The 19,730-nt window shown below is 31.4% G+C and overlaps 1 long non-coding RNA gene across 1 annotated transcript; it reads left to right on the forward strand.

Annotated features, from left to right (window-relative positions):
- The first annotated feature begins 295 nt into the window (after positions 1 to 295).
- LOC145313459 (uncharacterized) lies at positions 296 to 19,546 on the forward strand. Its single transcript, XR_013877339.1, has 3 exons — positions 296 to 368; positions 18,400 to 18,507; positions 19,462 to 19,546. It is a non-coding gene; the product is annotated as an uncharacterized LOC145313459 (long non-coding RNA).
- Positions 19,547 to 19,730: the final 184 nt, after the last annotated feature.

Here is a 19,730-nt window from a genome sequence, read left to right on the forward strand (position 1 = left end):
ACATTTTCTTTGAAATTAAAAGAAATATTATGCTAGTTATTTAGAAACAAAAGTGGATTTTTTTGTGGATAATTCTAGTTAAACCTATGTACTAAAGGAGCTGGGCGTATGTTTGTCCAGCAAGATCTCATGGTCCAATCAATCTGGAATTAATAGGGCAGATTGTTTTCTATCAGGGTAAGTTTTGGGCTCGACAGTCGCGAGTTTAGCGCTGCCGAGCTCTAGGACAATGCCACAAGAAAAAGGATTAAAATCAATAAATACATCCGATTAATATATTTTTGTTGTTAATTTTGTTTCAGATTTTACAATTATCTTGTGAAGAATGAGTAGAAATAGAATTTTGAGTTCAGTTTTGTGTTTTCTAGGTATTTATGTTATATGGTAGAAGTTATTAATTATTAAATTATGAATTAATGTATAATAAGGTATTAGAATGTTTTGACAAAGAAGGCAGAAAGGCCTTTTAGATCCTTCAATTTATACCATTGTGTTATTTTTTTTGCTGCGCGTTAAATTAAAAGTTGTTATATTATAAGAACAAGGATGAAAACATCCAGAAAAACGAAACTCAAAAAATCATACGGTCATTATTCAAAACAAAAATTCCGTCTAATTTTATCCCAAAATTGCCAAATCACATTTTTCTCAATAAGGACATACTCAAATTTTAACACTTGATTATGGATATGCTTTGCTTAAAACATCATACCTTATAAAAAATTGAGTCAATTATATAATTTTTCCAAAAGTATAGGAAAGCTTTGGAACTCTATAGCTAGTTCGACCCCATAAAAAAGGATTTAAATTTAAAACGTTCGAGTTGTTTTGAAGAACTTGTAAAAATTTAGTTTAGAATTTATTATCATAATTCAATGAACCAGCTTTACAAATCTTTGGTCTTTTTAATGCTTTTTATTTGTCTTTGAATTCTAGGAGAAATACTTCTTTGTATATAAATTGTATGTTATCTTTGCAAAATTTACTAGAATCTCGTGCTAAGAGATTTTCCAAATATTGGCAGGGAACAAAAGGAAATTCAATCTGAAACATTATTACAAATTTCCAATTATTGTTTATTGTTCGCCCATATAGTATAGGGTATGATAATGGCGTGGGCCATGGTGACGCTTCGGGTACAAGTCCTAACTGTGAGTTGCGCCTGTTTTGGGCCAAGACATTTCCCTTACTCTATCTATTGTTGTCGCGAATAAGACATAGCAGCAGTAGGAACTATTTTTAAAGTCTTTAGTTATGACGCGGTGTCGGACCGAGATTCGAACCTATTACTTTCCCGGCGACGAGCGGATGCACTATGTGTTGATCCACGGTCGCGGGTTATAATAAAGGGTATAGTGAAAAAGGTTATGAAAATATCCCAAACCAATCCAAAACAAATTTATAAAGCTTCCTTGAAAAGTACAACCAATTCTGACCAGCATTTTCTCAAATCTTAAGCTTCAGACAAGAAATATTTCTACTTTACTATAAATTGGGAAATTGATATAAGATTTTGGAACAAAAACATCTTTATCCTTAAAGGAATTGTCCCTTTTATTACTGAGTTTTGCACTGATAATTTACATGGAACATAATCATTGATTTGGGTTTTTCTTCAGAGAGGGATGGGGCATTAGTTTGTAAATTAAAATGGTCCCCAAAGTTTTGTAACATTGACCATGTCCTGTCATTCGTTGGCTCTAGACTTTATAGACCTCATTACATATTGATTGGTTGGTACAAACAAGCAAAGTCCAAAACTGTCACTAATGGGGTAATTTTATTTATCATAATTGTGGTTTAACACACTGTAATAATAAGCAGTTGAAAAACTTTTGCATCTAGTGGCACTTTAAATGTTTTTTAAAAATAATATGATACTTCTCTATGCTGCTTTGAAATCTCTTGCAATGTTGCGTTTAAGTCTCTAAAGTAATTTTTTTTTGTGATTTATCTTGAAAGGGTGGTGACACCCTCCCCCAAAATAGTTAAAAACCTTCCCAGGACCTATGAGAAGTTACCCTGTAAAGGAGAATCATATCGGTTCAGGGGTTAGCGAGATCCATCGGTACAAACATACACACAGACAGACAGACATCCTGTTACTTTAGTCTAAGGATTGTATCCACACTTGAAAAAATGCATGCGCAATCAGTAAATAATTTTTGTTAAAAAGTTTTATATTTCTTCTGTAATTATATCAGCAGGTAGCCTTTTTTTAGTTCCTGTTTAGTTTTTACTTTTTTATAAAGAAAATATAGATGATTAATACAGGTACAGGGTGCGTCACATAAATCGGGACATTTTGTAATTTTTAAAGAAATAAACATAAAATCGTCAATTTTAAAGATTTTATTGAATTTTAAAAACTGGGAAGCAAAATAGGTATATGACTAGTAGATTATTCAATAAAATCGCCGCCAGCCTCAATCACCGTCTCTACAGGTCCAGGTTAAAATGTACCTGTCCAAGCTGGCGTAGTTCTCCTTGATAGTGGCAATAAGGGAGGTCTTTGTGGTATGGGCACGTCTATTGGTGCATGCTTCAAAGTAGCCCTAGGCCCAAAAGTCCATTGAATTAAGATCGGGCTACTGGGAGGCCACATTTCCTTAGGATCATGAGTAACCGCCAAATTGACAAAATCCATGTTTTTGCTCTCATTTGGGCTAGGATTAACCTACAGTGGACTTTAAGTACTCAAAATGCGTGTCTCGATGAGCTTAAGACACACAAAAAATTTTGGGTCAAATTTCCAACTCCTTCCCTGTCGGGCCCTACTGTTTGTGATTTCTTAAGGCTCAAAATCTTGAAAAATCGACCTCATTTCGGCTAGGATTGAGCTAAAATGGATTTAATCACGGCAAAATGTGTGTCTCAATGAGCCTAAGACACACACAAAATTTGGGGTCAAGATTCCAACTCCTTCCCTGTCGGACCCTACGTTTTGTGATTTTGCGCACTTAACCACCGGCGCATTTGGAATCTGCCTTGTTGAACATATACGCGTCCAGCTCGGTGTACACGTCCATCTTCGTCCAAAGATTTTTGTGCTAAAAGGTCATTACCTAAGCTTTCTATAGTGGGGTCAAACGTCCTGATTGGTCAAGTAGTTTTTGCGCTATGGCCGTTTAAAAAATGTCCCGATTTATGTGACGCACCCTGTATAAGACAATTGCCCATAAATTGATTTACATCCAGAATGATAATACACAAATTGACCCCTTCTATTGATTACAATAAGTAGTTGAAACGTATAGACATGCCACTTTCTGAACCAACACATCAAAATTCAATAAAAGTCCACAGAGTTGTTAAGCCAAGGAATAAGAAATATGTTATAAAACTAGGACTAGTATAATAAAAAGCCCAATGTCCCCTCCCTCCCTCCATGGGGTCAATACTTTATTTGTTTCATAGTGTAGTACAATTCGACCACATTGTTGGTTAAAGATTATAGGCAGCTTTTAATTAGTCAGCTATAAACAGTTAAATTTCATAGGATAAAACTTTGCTTGGGGAAATTGTTTTGTCCGACTATTTTTTTAAAGTTGGATGGATTGTCGCAAGGATGATTGAATATCTAGAGCAATACATCTATTATTTTTAATGAAAAATAATACGTTTTTTTGTTCATTGCAAAATACAAATTGTATTTTCAAACTTTGAGTCGACTAATTTGAAGCCAAATTGTTGTCCAATTGAAGTTATTCCGAATTTTAGTAGAATATGCAACTGCCAATTTTAAGCTAATCGAGCAACGATTATTTTTAGAAACAAGACAGCCACAGCAGATGTCTAACCAATAAAATATTTCATCTCCCAATTTTAAACCAATCCGCAAAACAGAGGCGTACACACACTTTTAAATGGGTGGAGACAGGGAGAAGCCCTAATGGGGTTAAAAAAAGATTAATACTTGTCTTGTGGGATGCTGACACTACCCACCCGCTAGAATCGGCACTCAAGGAATTAGAACTAGCCATTTTAAAATCTTTTTTGATGTTGTAAATTCTCAGCCGCTAAGAAATTCAAAGAATAATTTATTTATAGATAATACACGCTCATGCCTCTCTCATTATGAAAGTTACCAACAACTTTTGACTAATTTTAAACTTTTTTAACGTCATTTATTCATAAAAAAAACTTAAAGTTGTTTGTAATTTTAGCTAAATAGAATCCATTCAAATCTATTTGATTTTACCAACTTTTGAAGGACCGGGGTTTCTTATAGTGTATCTTTAGAAATAATCCAGAATTTTATATAATGACTTAAAGAGGTAATTAAGAAGTTTTAGGACCGGGGAATTTTTAATCATTTTGGTGGAATAAAAAGTTTCTTTTTAATTACCCGCGCACTTTACTCGTACTTCGATAATTATTTCTGATATCATCTTTCTTTTGATTCTGTTATAGAAGTTTTATAGAATTTCATGCACCTATCAAAGTGGACTTATTAGAACAGGGATATGTACCTGCACAATTTTTCCGTTGCTCGATAGCTGACAAATTATAGGAAGCCGGCAAGAAATACACCGCTCTAGCTCCTGAAAGACTACCATAGGGAGACCCAAAAGCCTTTGAAGCCTTCATTGATCTAAAATGACATTTTAAAACGTCTATAAATTTTTTGTTGTTGATGCTGAAGACTTCAAATTTGGGATACTTGTGATAGTCATTTAGCAGTTAAAGCGGCGTATTTCTTGCAGACTTCCATTAAATAGTTTTCTTAATGTAAAATATATTAGGTTATTAGAATGTTTAAATTATATCTTATTTTTAAAATTTTCTTTTATGTTTCCACAAATAGAACTATTTGCATTTCAACCCATAGATAATGTTTTGAAAAATGATATTAAAAAAAAATTTAATTATTTCATGCAATTGATTTTTTTGATAGCTTTGACAAATTAATTAAACAAAAACATCTCTACTTACTTTTACCCATTATACTATTATTTATTCATATATAAAGTCTAAATTAAAAAAGATAAAGCCTTAAATTAATTCCATCTTTATTTACTAAAGTTCATAAAACAAATAATTTGCGAAATAAAAGTTTATAATTTGCTAATTTTACATAAGAAATGCACTAAGCATCGCAAATATAAAAATCCTGGCTCATTAGGAATACAAATAAAAACTTTCAAGGACCGGGGTTTTGTTTTGAGACCAGGGTTCTTAGCTTCTTTCATTTTCATAAATAACTTTACCAGAAAAGTTATTAACTAACTATCTCAAGTTTGTCAATAGATCAATTAATCAAGTTCATTCAAATATGTTTTAATTGATTATTTAGCTTGTTATTTATAAAGTGTTTGAGGATCCTTTACGCGTGGAGATCAATATGTTTTCGTCGAAAATTGCATAATTAAGTTAAGTATTATTAAAACATTACAATAGCCTTTACAACTATGGGCTTTACTTGTATTATCATTTATATTTTTTACACGCTGATCTTATGATAGGTATACCCAAGGAGGGAGGGGAAATTGGGCTGTTTATTATACTAGTCCCAAACGTCTTATAAGTCGTTTTCTTATTGGCTTAACAACCTTGGGGACCTTTATTAAATTAGGATTAGCTTGTTAATTAAGTTGAGTGTAATCTACAGAATGAGTAATTTTGTGTATCAATGGGGATGCACATCAATTTATTATAGGCCATTGTCTTATCCCTTTAGATCGCTGGGTATATCAATTCTTTTTTTGACCATTATAATTTATTTTATCAATCTTAATCATGTATTATTTGTATATATTTCTGATCTTTTTTTAAAACTTTCTTTTTCGTAACTTTTAACCCATCTCTCTATAGGAAAAATTTTCTATTCCATTTCTTATTACTTATACCCTCCATGATTCAAATGAATTTTACAAGAATTGTTAACTGTGTAAAAGTGTTCTTAAATTGTTGTATTGAAATATTGATTAAGTGACTGATAAAAGTCTCATATCAATAAAAAGAGAAGCAAAAAAACTGTAAAAATGTGTCCAACCCACCCACGAAAATGATGGGATGTGGGAATTAGAAAATTAACTATTATTCAATACTTAGAATAAAGATTTTGAACTAACGAATTATTACATAGGTTAGGTAAGGTTTAATACTTTGTAATATCTGTGTGTGTGTGTGTGTGTGTGTGTGTAGCCATTGTTTCTTAGGGTTTGGACCTTAGTAGTCATGGAGAAGGACGAGACACTTTTGTATAGCCATTAGGACTATCAAGCTCCACGCTCAAGTACATAATGCCTTGACCCGCTGTCTCAAAGGGAGCTACTCTTTATTACCTCACCCTCGCCGAGTATGGCAGGTGTATCAGACTGTAGTCATAATCTCATTATTAGAATAGTGTTAAGTTAATAATATAGGTGTCTAGTTCTAGTAGTAAATGAATCAATTTTTTTACACCAATAACAACTCAGTCATTTAATACGTAACTGGACAAAGTTTCTAAAAAATCAGCTATGTGACGTCATAAAAATGAGGGAGTTGAGAGGAGAAGTGGGAAAGAAAACTCCTATAAAAGAGATGGATAATTCCTCATTTTTATGACGTCACATGGGCGATTTTTGAGACACTTTGTCCAGTTACTTTAAATACAATAATGTCGAGATATAAATGCATTTCGATAGTTTTTTTTATAGGGCTCAACAATTAGGCTCCCAAAAGGGTTGGCTATTCCAGAGATTTTATAAAACAAACCCTATTTATTGTCTATTACCAATACCCTATATTCCTGATAATCTAAAAAGGAGAAAGTGCCCCCCTGTCCTGATCTATTTACAATTATTTTTCTTTAGACTAACAAATGCAAAAATAACAAAAACATAAATGTATTATGACCAATAAAGTGCGTATAAAAAATTAAACACTTTAAGCTGGCCACTTTGGAGTTTTATATTAAAAAACAGGTAGTGCAAACTTCAGTGTTTTATTTGGATACAAGCATTATGTCAGTAAAGCTTATAAATAAGGCTCGAACAACTTACTTTCTACATCTACTAAACAAATTAAATCATACAATCGAATATTCAGAAAATGTTCAAATTCTAAGCTTTTTACCTTTTCTTTTAATTTAACTAAATTTTCTAGTGTAATTGTTAAGTGGCTTCAAATCTACATGATCTCTGTTTAAAAGTCAAACTTTTCTGCAATTATGGATATTTTATTGAAGGGAGATTAAATTTGATCAACAACCTTTGGTAGGTAGAGATACTCTCCTCCAAAACTTGAAGAAAAATGAAAACATTTTCAGAAACCTATTTCTCTAAAAAGGATAACTTAATCGGTCCATTGTTTAGCAAGAACTTAAATACATACATTTTCCCTCTTACTATAAATTCTATATACTAATGATATAATAAAATTCATTCAAATTTTTTCTCATAGTTTTTATCATGGACATGACTGTCATAAATTGAAAGCGGGTTAAAATACTTTTACTAAAAAATAAACTAAAACAATCATTTTCATATTAAGGCTTTATATATCGTTTGATTATATTATTTAAAGCATAAACCAGAATTTCTCTAAAAGTCTTTTAGGCTGTCAGTCTTCCAAAATGCATAGAAGTCTTATTGGTGAAACTAACTTAAAATCTGTAATTCATCCCTCGCTAATTGAGATCTCGCTAACAGCTAAAACGATTATGTTGTGCTTTTCAAAGAATATACTAGTCGTGTGATGATATTAAGTTAACATTCTACTCTGCATTACACAATAGGTTTATCTAATTTTTAATTGAATAAAATATCTCCAACGGATTACAATAAAAATACAAGTTAAATTGTAAATTAAAGCAGAGCTAAGCTTACAGAAAAGAGTTGTTGATAAGATTTTGATATTACTTGGGTGGCATCGGAATTATAATTGGAACAAGTGGAGTTTCAATATAATTGAAAATTGGTCGACTAAAAAAAAAAGATATAAAAATTCAATACAATACATTTTTTTTTGCCACAATTTGGTAATAAAATTAAGTTTTTTCATAATATAATCACCTTTGTTTTTTATAAACTTTGCATATTTAAATTCTTAGAGAAGAGACAAACTACATTTATAGAAAGGATTCTTTTGAGTTCTGTCGCCATGCTTCATTGTTAAAAATGAAGAAAAGAAGAAAAAATCAAAAACCCTTTAATTTCATTATCATGAGAAGTAGACAGAGCCGTCATGTCTCAATGGTTAATGGGTCTGTTTTTTTTATGTCAAACTAGCAGGGTTTGAATTAGAACCTGGTTAAGGTGACTAAATAAAGGTCTTTCTTTACATACCCCGTCAAAAACTCTAAACATTATGAGGTCTATCTACAAGATTTGAAGTACTTGTCTTTATTTGTAATAAAATATATACACTCTTCAGGTAGAGCAAAATCTTCCACAAGGGCTAGGTCTCGAGCAGTAGTGCTCTGGAGAGGATAGTAGATTAAAAATTCAATATTGTTTTTGCTTGAGAATGAATTGGAGTTATTTTTTTATTCGTTTTTTAATAAAGCTATAGGGTTTATATTGAAAAAAGTAAAGCGAATATTTATTTTTAACACTCTTTATATTAAAATTGTTTGTTTTTGTAGCCCTTACAAAATAAGATGTTAATTTTTACTTTTGTGTGGGGATGCTAGTAAGAATAAATGTGGGGGTTTTCCTGCTTACAAATATATTCAGGGATGCAGGGACTCCAAAATTAAAAATAAACCTACCCCCTTTCCCTTTTGATACATAGCTTAAAGATGGTATTTAGAAATTTCCTCCTTCTCAAAATATTTAAAATAAAATTAAAACAGGAAATATACACCCCCTCCCACAAAACACATTAGCTAGATTAGATTAGGTTAAGTTGGAAGTGGCAAAAAATTTTAAGGTTAAGTCCCTAAAATGATCATGCCTTGGCTTGGTTTGTGGGCTTTGGTTAATAAATTTGGGGATTTAACCACCAACTAGACTAGTTTAAGAAATTTGGAGTGCTACATGACATTAAAGTTAGAACCCTGCGGGGTTTATGGGCTAGGGGTGATAAATTGATAAATTTAGACAGATTAAAAGAATGTATTATTTTTTCTTACAATTAAAAAAAATATAGATTTTTCTTCCATTTACCTATCCTGAGGATCCCTGTTATAAACTCCACACACAGTTTTGCATTCACTTTCTCTTCTCTTTAATTACAAAAGTGGACACAATTTAAATTTACTTTTTTAGTGCTTTATACATATAACTAGCGGCTTCGCCCCTAGCCTCAAGAGGTAATCTAAAGATTAAAAAGAATTTTCTGAAGCCGAAGGCTCAAAAAAAATTGAGGGAGATTTTTTTTTTTTGGGGGGGGGGACCTTAAACTACCACAGGACCAGTAGGTATATTCCTTGAAGAGTAGAATCCGATCGGTTCAGTGGTTACCGAGATCTTAAGGGACAGACGAACAGACATTATTCTACTTTGTATTATAGATAGCGGTTACTAGGGGCACTTAAATTTTAGTTTTAAAAAGAATAAGTAAAAAAATGTTTGTTCTTTTTGGGGGTGGGGATTGTCATTTTTTTCTAGTTGCTATTTCTCATGGGAGGGTGATGGCACCCTCCCCTATAATAATTATAAACGTTCTTAGAACGACACTGTAAAGAGAACCATATCGGCTCAGCGGTTAGCAAGATTCTTACACAGACACCCTGTTACTTTTATATACTTCAGTGTCTTGGGGAGGGCGGGAGAGGTCTGGTAAATAGCATAAAACCACCCCAAGATATTTATAGAGCTTCCCTGATAAGAACAACCAAGTTCAATAAAAAAAATTCCTGCTATATATTAATGGTTAAATATCTGTATAATTATAAAGTAAATGCTCATTAATTAAGTAAATATTTCAATAAATTCCAGCTGTCATTTTTGAAAAGAAGAACCTATTTACCCCAGACTGTCAGTTTTATAGTATTTTCAGTGGAATAAGAATAAAAATATGTCAAATAAAATTAATCTTATTTGTGGACGGGCAGACGGAAGATAAATACATTTGAAATTATTGAGTAGCTTCACACCCTAAAGTGCCGAGGTATTTTTGAAATGCAATGCGATAATACGTATGTGAGTATGTGAAAGCAACCATTATCATTATAATTGAATGTGGGCGTGTTTTATACAAACAAATTTCACAGTTACCATTGCACTTTTACACGGCTTTCCATTCTTTTGAAATTTATTTTTCGACGATTTTTTCCGAAATCTAAAGCAATATTTTTCTTGTTTTTAAAAGTGTTTTAAAATGACTTTTGCAAATATTTTGTTGTTTCTTACAATTGAGAAGCATGGCAAAGATAATAATGTAGAACATCAAAATTGTCAGGGTAGAAAGGTGGTACTATTATTATTGAGTTTTAGTTTTGACCAACGAGACTAATGTTCAAGATTTGTACTACATAAGTTTTGAACAGGGCAAAGATAAAGACTGTTTAGTACACTAGTCCCCAAAGTTTATATTATCGCTTTCTTATTCGTTAGCTTATCAACTTTTGGGACCTTAATTGGTTGGTTCATTAAGTTGGGTATCCAACCGTTTCAACCACTAATTGTAATCTTCAGGAGGAATAATTTTGTGTATCATCATTGTGGATGTACATTGTAAATCATTTTATCGTCTTGTACCTGAAGTTTAATTAATTACGGAATTATGAACACTTCAGAAAATATAAATTTGTAAATAATTTACATAATTCATGTAATGTTCTAAAGATACTCTACAGCACATTTTATTGACGGACGGACTGTGAGATGTACGTACATAATATAGCTATAGAGTAGAGACAGACATGCAGTACAAAATCTGAAAATAACCAGCTTATATTCGTATTTGACTTATTATTTTCATGTCTATAAATGTGTTGAAAAAAATCATTAAACAAATTTTGCTTTTAGAGTAATCATAAACATGCTTCTGTTCTCACAAATATTTTAGCCTTAGATTTAGCAGTTTAGGAGATCTTATTTGTAGCCCACATTAGAATTAGCAAGAAATTGTTTTTAAAATCAACAATCTATGAATATATGGAGAAAAACCATCTAAAATCTTAACCTTTCTCTAATTTAAGCCCATTGAAATTTTTTGGCATGGCATAACACAACATGTGCATACACTTCCGCTCATGTATCATATCATAAATTACCAGTATCGCTATTTATAACCAAAAACAAGGATGACAACATCCATAAGTGGCGAATCACAAAAACATTAAACGATGTCTAGAAAACAAATAGAATAACAAAGTAACAAGTTAGACTGGATATAAATCTGATGGATCATCTGAAATAATCTGGAAATCACTCTTTACAAAAAAATTTCAAAACATACAAACAGGTTTAAATTTGAGTCTTCGGCATGGCTGACGAGCCCTGATGGGAATGTTGGCAAGAAGTTTCTATCCTAAATAGGAACCGAGAAAATCACGTTTCCCCTACTTCCTGTCTTATTATTTGAAATATAGAGTAGCTCCAATACTAAAAACAAACTTGCCATTAGCATTACTCTCATCATAGACACCACCACTAATTTAATAGATACTAGCGGCTACGCCCCTAGAGTGGCATTTAAATGTTTTTATTTTTATTTTAAATATCTAATTTGAGAAATAATTTGTCTATGGTCAAATGTTTTAATGTTTATTGGTTTTCGCAAAACTGAATAGAATTCTAATACATTTAAAAATTTAATAAATAAAGTTTAATTACATTAAATCATAAATACATATTCAATCTTAAATAATGCAATAGTTAGTTAGTTATAGAATGAAAAAATACCCCCCTCTCTTAATGTATTTAAGAAATAAGGGGGGGGGGGTATTAGTGCTCAACGAAAACTTTGTGTGAAAGTACCGTTTAGTTAATTATAAAAATTATGTTTAGAATTCTGAAAATATTTAGTTTGATTTCTCTATCTAAATTCAAAAGACAGGTTTGGAATTCTGATGTGTGTGAATTTAAAAAAAGTTATGACAGGAACGACAGCATACATCAAAGCAAAGAAAAATGTCTAGCATCGTTATATCCAGTTTTCTACGAATATAAAAAAGTACAATTATAAGATTAAAACAAATTTTTTAGCCCGTGCCTTCAGCATCTCGGGGCTAAAAAACTGGTTTTACTCTTATAATTGTACATTTTATAATCGCGGAAAGCTGTTATAATACGATGCGAGAAATAACTATTAATTTTCCCAAAAATAAAGCCGTCTATCTCAGTTTGCAGCTGAATAAATTATATTTTTCCAAAGGAAGGATGGAAGAACATACAAATCAAGCTATAGAGCTGTTTTCGTAAATGTAATTCTACAAAGAATTATGCAGTGTTTGTCCAAAAAAGGAATGATTAAGGGTTTGGGGTTATACAACCAACTTTAAACAAGAGTTAAAACCAAGGGAAAGTTAAGACCAATGACGTTATATTTTAAGAAGAAAATGCGGGTGTTAACCTAGCGTTTGAAAAATAGCATAAACCCTAACAACAATGACCAATAATAGTGCTTATGAAAATTATGAAAATTGTTTGTTTGTTTCAATTGGCCACAGTAAAAGTGTCTGACTATGACGTAAGAAAAAAATAACAATTAACCAATAAGAAGCCAGTATTCACAATGGTAAAATATATAGCGGCCTCTCATTGGATAGTTGTTATTTTTTTCTGACGTCATAGTCAGACCCTTTTACTGTTTTCTTTCAATTTATCTCGGTGCTACCTTATTTCTAAGAGATGTTGACTATTTATTACAAAATAGCGTAAAGCCTTCATGACACACAGACAGATTTACAGACATGCTGCCAATATTTTAGGGTACCTGTGCTTCTTAATAGAGATAATTTTAATTTTCTTTTATTTGAATTTATAAATATTTTAGTTTTAATGTTATGAAAATCCACATGAATCATACCTTTTCTTGTTTTGCACATTTTTTAGTTCAATAACACTTTAAAGTCTGGTTTTTGCAGATTTCTTATTTTTTTGCTTATTTGTTCTAGCGAAACTACTTTACAATTCTTGTGTATTGGTCTGTCCCATATACATATTAAATAATGTGTTGTATAAAACAATGAAACTTTATGGATTAAGAATTATTTGAACATCCTCAAATAATAACTCATAAAATCACTTGTGACGAAAGGACTAACTGGTTAAGCAATGGCAAAGGGCAGATGTTCAGTCATCATAAAAAATTGTGAAAGAAAACTTTTAAAAAACGAAAGGGAGAAAGATTATGAATAAATCATATAGAAAATTACAAAATGTTTAAATATGATTGCACATTTTTGTCTTTGGTAGCATGACCGAACGACATACGGGACAAATAAATTATATACTAGAGGATCATTGGCACAGAGAATCTTCACAAAAAAATCAGCTGTCAATCTTTAATATTTCACGTTTCTTCCATTCCGTTTCTTAAAGATGTACAGAAGAACTGAGAGACAGACGGTCGAACATTTTACATTATGGAGAAGCTTTGCTACTAAAAAACTGTCTATGATTAACATATTGAAACGTCAAGATGTTATTTTTAAGCAAATCATGGAAGTGGGGTTAAGACAATTGAAGATTAATAAACCTGTCTTATTAATTCTTTAGTAACTTCTAATTCACAGGGACTCAAGTAGTGTAGGTTAATTTTTTTGCCAATGTTCCAGCCCTCCCTGACTCAACTGCATTAAATTTAGAGATTTGATAACTTAATTTTTTAAGGCATGGCAGTTGAACATTGAAAAATAAAATGTAGAATTTAATGATTAAATGCTAAATTTAAAGGCTTTTATTTGTATGTGTGTTTCAAACTATTGGAAAGATGTTCAGCAAAGTTTTGTGTAGGTTTCATGGTAGGTTTTAGGCTAGAAGGGAGTTATATCACATATGGCTCCGAGAAAAATTACACACACCCCTCCCCCAAAAGAATATATACTTCTGTATGTTCCGTATTTTTGAAACATTAGAATGAGGTTGGGTGAATCAACTAGTATCTTTAAGCTTTGTTAAATCTCATTAATCTTATTTTATCTTTGGCGATAGAAAAGCTACACGTTACTTCTTAATATTTAATCTATGTGAGGTCCGACTGGAGAAAATTAAAATATTTGGTGGATAATCTACAACACAATTTGATTAACTTGGCACAGAACAATCAAATTTGGCGGGGGTTTTAAATTATTTTAAGATGCATTTCCTAAACATGTACTTTTCAGTTATAACAAGGCTTTAGAGGTGGGCAATGGTTTAGTATACTATTTTCATGGGTTTGTTTCTGAATTCTATTAGGATTGATGTTTTTCTGTCTAAAGTTTGAAACTTACCCTAAGTACCTATACTAAGCTTTTCTAACAATTATTTTTCGATCATTAATATGTTTAGCTGTTTGTGAGATCTTAACAGAAACTCATACATGTAACAATCAATTAAGCTGCTTCAATCATTACCCTCCAACCCACAAAACATTTAGAGTAAAAATATCCCTACTGCAAAAAAAACTAAAAAACCATCAAACTTTACTCGTCAAAGTTGCATGTTAACCAGCTAGACGCATTCTAATGCTTGTATTAAATAGATTTTTACTTTGATATTCCTCGTGCTCGTTGTTGGGGAGTTGATGGGTCCGAATCTCAACCAAAACTGCGTCGTAACTTAGGACGTTAAAAGAAGCACCTACAGCCTTTTTGTCATATGCACGACATGTAGATTATAGGGAATGCCTTAGCATAAACAAAATCGCAATGAATTACAATGTACAACTAGGACATTCATACAAAATTCGTGCAATTAAATTGTTTTTTTTTTATACAATTTTATACAATTATCAACCTCCCTCTTGTGGTGTTTTCAGGTATGATGATTTAATTGTTAATATTAACACCTTAATATGCATTATTGATAGGCTTCATTTTTAATGGGTGTTATCTTTCTTGTGAACCTTTCATATTATTTTTCATTAAAAATATTTTCAATTTGTACCTTTAAATCTTTTAAGATATTAAGACAAATATTTTAATCTTATTGGAAATAGAATAAAATATCATTTCATTATTGCGTTAATGATTATAAGTTAATTTGATGAAATTAGTGACATTAAAAAAAATTAAAAGTCCAACAGTGGTGTGCACAGAGATTTAACAGGGTGTGTGTGTGAAACCATTAGGGGTTGAACAAGGGGAAGTCAGGCCTTTCCAAATTCAAATTTAAGGAGAGTGTTGGCAACCCTCTTGACGCACACCATTAGCTGTATAAATAATTAAAATATGAAAGCAAATCAAGAAAAATATTATTTGAATTAAACAGAAGGAATAAAGAAAATATAAATATACTGTCAAAGGACATACATACAGACAACGTGGAATTGTATAGTAGCCTCGCTCCACAAAATGGAGTGGGAGTAGGAAGAGTAGTCTTTTCATAATTAGTTCAAATAAATTTGTGTTTTCAAGTTGCTTGTTTTATTAAAAACTAGCGGCTGTGCCCCTAGCATATGGAGGCTTTATATTGGAAGAAGAATGGATGGACGGGCATAACATGATCTTAGGCTGTTGACAAAAACTATTACTTCTTTCTATAGTAGGATTTTTATTTGTAAATTTAAGTTTTAAATTAGAAGATGAAGGGGGGTGTTTACTTTATTTGGTGGAAATTTCATTAATTTTTCCGAAAAATAGTATAAAAATTGCACTAGGCTTTAAGGCAACTTTACTGTAGCCATTTGAGAGGTCATATTAAACAGTTAGTCAAATAAGCACAACTTATATTTATATATCATTTGTAACAAAATTTTGTTTCAATACTGGTCTTTAAAGTTTTTATCTTTATAATGATTTTAAATTTTGAGGAATAACTAAAAAAAATGTAGGAGTATTTAGTATTTTTTTCTCTCGAAGATTTCTTATCTATCTTTAAAGTCAAGGTTCTTAAACCTTTGAGGTAACCAATTGTTGATTGCCAATTTTCAAAGAGAGCGAAGCTTTTTAAAGTGCCTATAAAAATAACGTCATACAATACAAATGACCGATATAGGCCAATACAAAGACTATATTACCAATGGCATGCCAGTATCTGTTTTAATTGACCAATGGTAGGCCAGTATGGCGATATTTTTTTTATAAGCCACTATGAAGAGCTTCAGTCTTTTTAACAAATAAGTAGAACTAATTGCAGATTAGATTCAAATTAAATTAAATTTTTAATTTTCTTTTTGTTTCATAGCACAAGTATTGTTCAGTTTTATTATTTTTTTTATAAATATCTATTTGTTGGCCTGGGATTTGGCTCCTCAAGGTCTATGTAATATGTAAGGTCGGAAATATTATTCCGTAACGGTTTCGAACAGGTTTGATTTCTTTTAAATTGTAGCGGATTTTCAACTGTGAAGGAAAGACACAATATTATCTTGAATATAGACCAACAAAAAGGCATATAGAATAGCTTGCAGATAATCAGTTAATCTTTTCCCATGGAAACAAATGTCATAATATTTGTTCATAACATGCATCTTTAGAAAACAAAGCTATAATCTAAGTTTTATCAAAAGTTGTCATAATTGTAAATTTCATTTTTATAACAATATCCTATTATATAAAGTAGTAAGTATTTTTTTGTCTGTTATGAAGGATCTCGCTAACCGCTGAACCGATGTGGTTCTCCTTTGCAGTGAAGCATCCTATAGATCCTGACTTGGTTTTAGGCTATTTTTCTACCTTTCCATATCCCTTCTATAGAGTCCCTAGATGCTATGGGCACAGCCGCTAGTATATTACAAAGCTAAACAGGCCCTTTTACTATCAATTTGAAGGTAAAACTGTTTTAAAATTTGAGAAAAAATTTGATTTGATGATAATATTAAATTTTATTAGTTTTCTTGCATAACTAATCTAGTAAGAACAGATTTGAGTATTTTTTATCATAAAGATTTTCTATAATCAAGGAATCTTCTCTCAAAAACCGTTTACTTTGAAAAGATTTGGAAGCTTTTATGGGTCAAATGTTCCTTGTTAAACTTCAGGTTTTTAAATTTATTCTGAAATCAGGAATTGTCTGCCAAAAAGTGTAAGCATAATTTTACGAAGCTACACTATAAATTAAAATTTCCATTTAGTTCTAATTCCAACGTGTTAAAAATCAAAGGATATAAATGTAACATTTCTAAAATTAATGTCGAACATATAGCACATTAGCACAAAATTTACTGATATTCACATTTACATTATTGTTGTGTTAACCTAGAAAACCCATAGAGACGAAATAACCAGTATTTATAATTTTGATGTATCTCTAAACAAAACCAATTCTTTGATTGCATAATCTTTGTCTGGAAGTCCTAATTGTTAGTGTGCATATTGATAAATCCCGCATACTAAATTTAATTATTTTTAACATTTGACAAAGCAGCAGTAGAAACCATATTAAACGTGTTAGTTATGACGATGTTTTTTCTCGAGATTCTTATATTATCTATCCAACAATGAGCGGATGCCCATTGCCCAAGGTGATACGTTAAAGAAGCCACATAACCTGAAATTAACGTTGTCATTATAGCCAATATTAAGCATTGCTAACAGAATACTATGTTTTCAAAATGAAGCTTTCTAATAATGACACTTTGATAACAGTCTTATATTGATATTATAACAGCACAAAACAAACAGAGCTTCCCAACTATTATAAACTGATATGTGACGAATTATTTTCTTATTGGCATTTGGATTAGAGTGTCCTTTTTCCTTTGGTTCTCACGATATTAATATATTGAATTTTAAAGGCCATGGTTAAAATTTTCTAATATTGTTGTTCCGTCAAAATTTGTTACTGTAAATATGTATCTTATAACTACTATTGACTCTGCCTCCAGCACCTAGTAACCAATATGATTTTAAAAAAGATTATTGATACAATTTGTAATTAAGGAATTCTGTTTATGCCTTATTTTCCTGGTAATAGTAGATGGCATCTCTAAACATACATATCATAGTTGGGACTTTTAGATAAAAGTTGTTGTATCAAAGTGCTCCTATCATTTTCTAAATTAGTAAAGACCTAAGGTATAAATCTGAAAATTCTTATATAAAAGTAAAAGGACGTATGACTGTCTTCGTGGATATCGCTAACTCTAGAACCGATATGGTCCTCCTTTACAATGCAAGGTCATTGGAAAGTTTATAACTATAATGGAGGAGGATATCACCACACTTAAAAGATAAATTGCCTCTATAAAAATCACCCTATCCCAAAAAAATAGTTTTTTACTTTTAAAAAAAAAACTTGAAATTGAAAGTTGGGTGGTCGACTTCAACCCCCCACCTCAAGTTCTCTTAAGCTTCTAGGGGAGTATCCACTAGTGTAATCTAGAGAAATAATGTATATTTAATAAAAATCTACCATATTAAATTAATGTAAATAGTTAGCAGTACCTACTTGGTATCAGGCCAGCCTCAGGGAGGGAACAAGGACCCCTGCACCCCCAATCCATGCGGAGAAAATACCAGATGTTATTCAGCTCCTGTCAGAGGTTAGATAATGTAAATAATACATCTAGAGACCTACTCATTATATTGCCAATTTGACACAGTTTGAATGAACAATATGGCCATAGTATTGTATATCGTGTAAAATTGCATCGCTAGTATTATTGGCGTGTATCATATGTGACTAAACATAAACAGACAGGGGCGATTTTTCTTGGTACACCCACCCTTAAAATAGTAATGAACCTTTTCAGGACCCATAAAAAGTTACATTGTAAGGGTGATCCATATCAGTTCAGGAGATCCTTGTGTACAGACAGACACAGAAACAGAAGACATCCTGCTGTTTTTATTTAATACTTATATTTGCGGGAACTTTTGTTTAATGAAATCTTCCAATTTTTAACATTTACAAAACAGCCTGCTTTATTGCATCAAGATCCATGACAGATCTATATAGGAAATAAATGTCTATATATGAGCTCAAGTTTTCCAAGCAATAAATGTTTAAAACTCATAGTGCTTCAATAATATGTAATAAACTCTCATTGACCAGAACGATAAGACCCATTATTTTACTGTATGAAGAATAAATTCATTTTTTTATTTCATGTTGCTATTTGAATTATATTGCTGTATTAAATTTCTATCCATAAAACAGAAAATTTAAATCAATAATATAGTAAATAAAAGAAAACTAAGTTTTAAAATAATTTGATACTAGCAATACGTGCGTAATGTGGTCAGATATTGAACTAAAATTTAACAGTTAACTGAACATTTTAACCCTTTCAGGACGATAATTTAAAATACAAAATATTAGGATCCTAAAATAGTTTGAAGAAAGAAATCGTCAGGGAGAAGATAATGGAAGAATAGGGTTAATAGTCAGAATTCAGATAACCAAAAGAAAGTAAATAAAACATTGAATAAACCTAGCCAATAGCGAGATAATTAAATCGAGCCCAACTCTAGTATAAGAATATATCAATATTTAGGTGACCCTGTCATATCATGTGAATGTTTAATTGGTTACGAGGTACCCGCAGGGGCTGACCCATTTGATGGCTGTGTAGAACTAGGCAAATAGATAACTATGCAATGCGAACAAGGAAGAGTTGGAGCGATTGCCCTTAAAGCACTTTGCTGAGCACAGAAACCCCTACCTCTTATCTAAAATAAAATGAAATAAGGGTTGTTAGGCTACCGAGGGATTAGGGGTTAGATTTTTTCAATTTATTTCAAAAAAGGGTGGGGGAAGGGTTCA

Source organism: Acartia tonsa, chromosome 3 (assembly GCF_053477335.1).
Source record: "Acartia tonsa isolate MP-2025a chromosome 3, ASM5347733v1, whole genome shotgun sequence".
In the NCBI taxonomy this organism is placed as follows: domain Eukaryota; kingdom Metazoa; phylum Arthropoda; class Copepoda; order Calanoida; family Acartiidae; genus Acartia; species Acartia tonsa.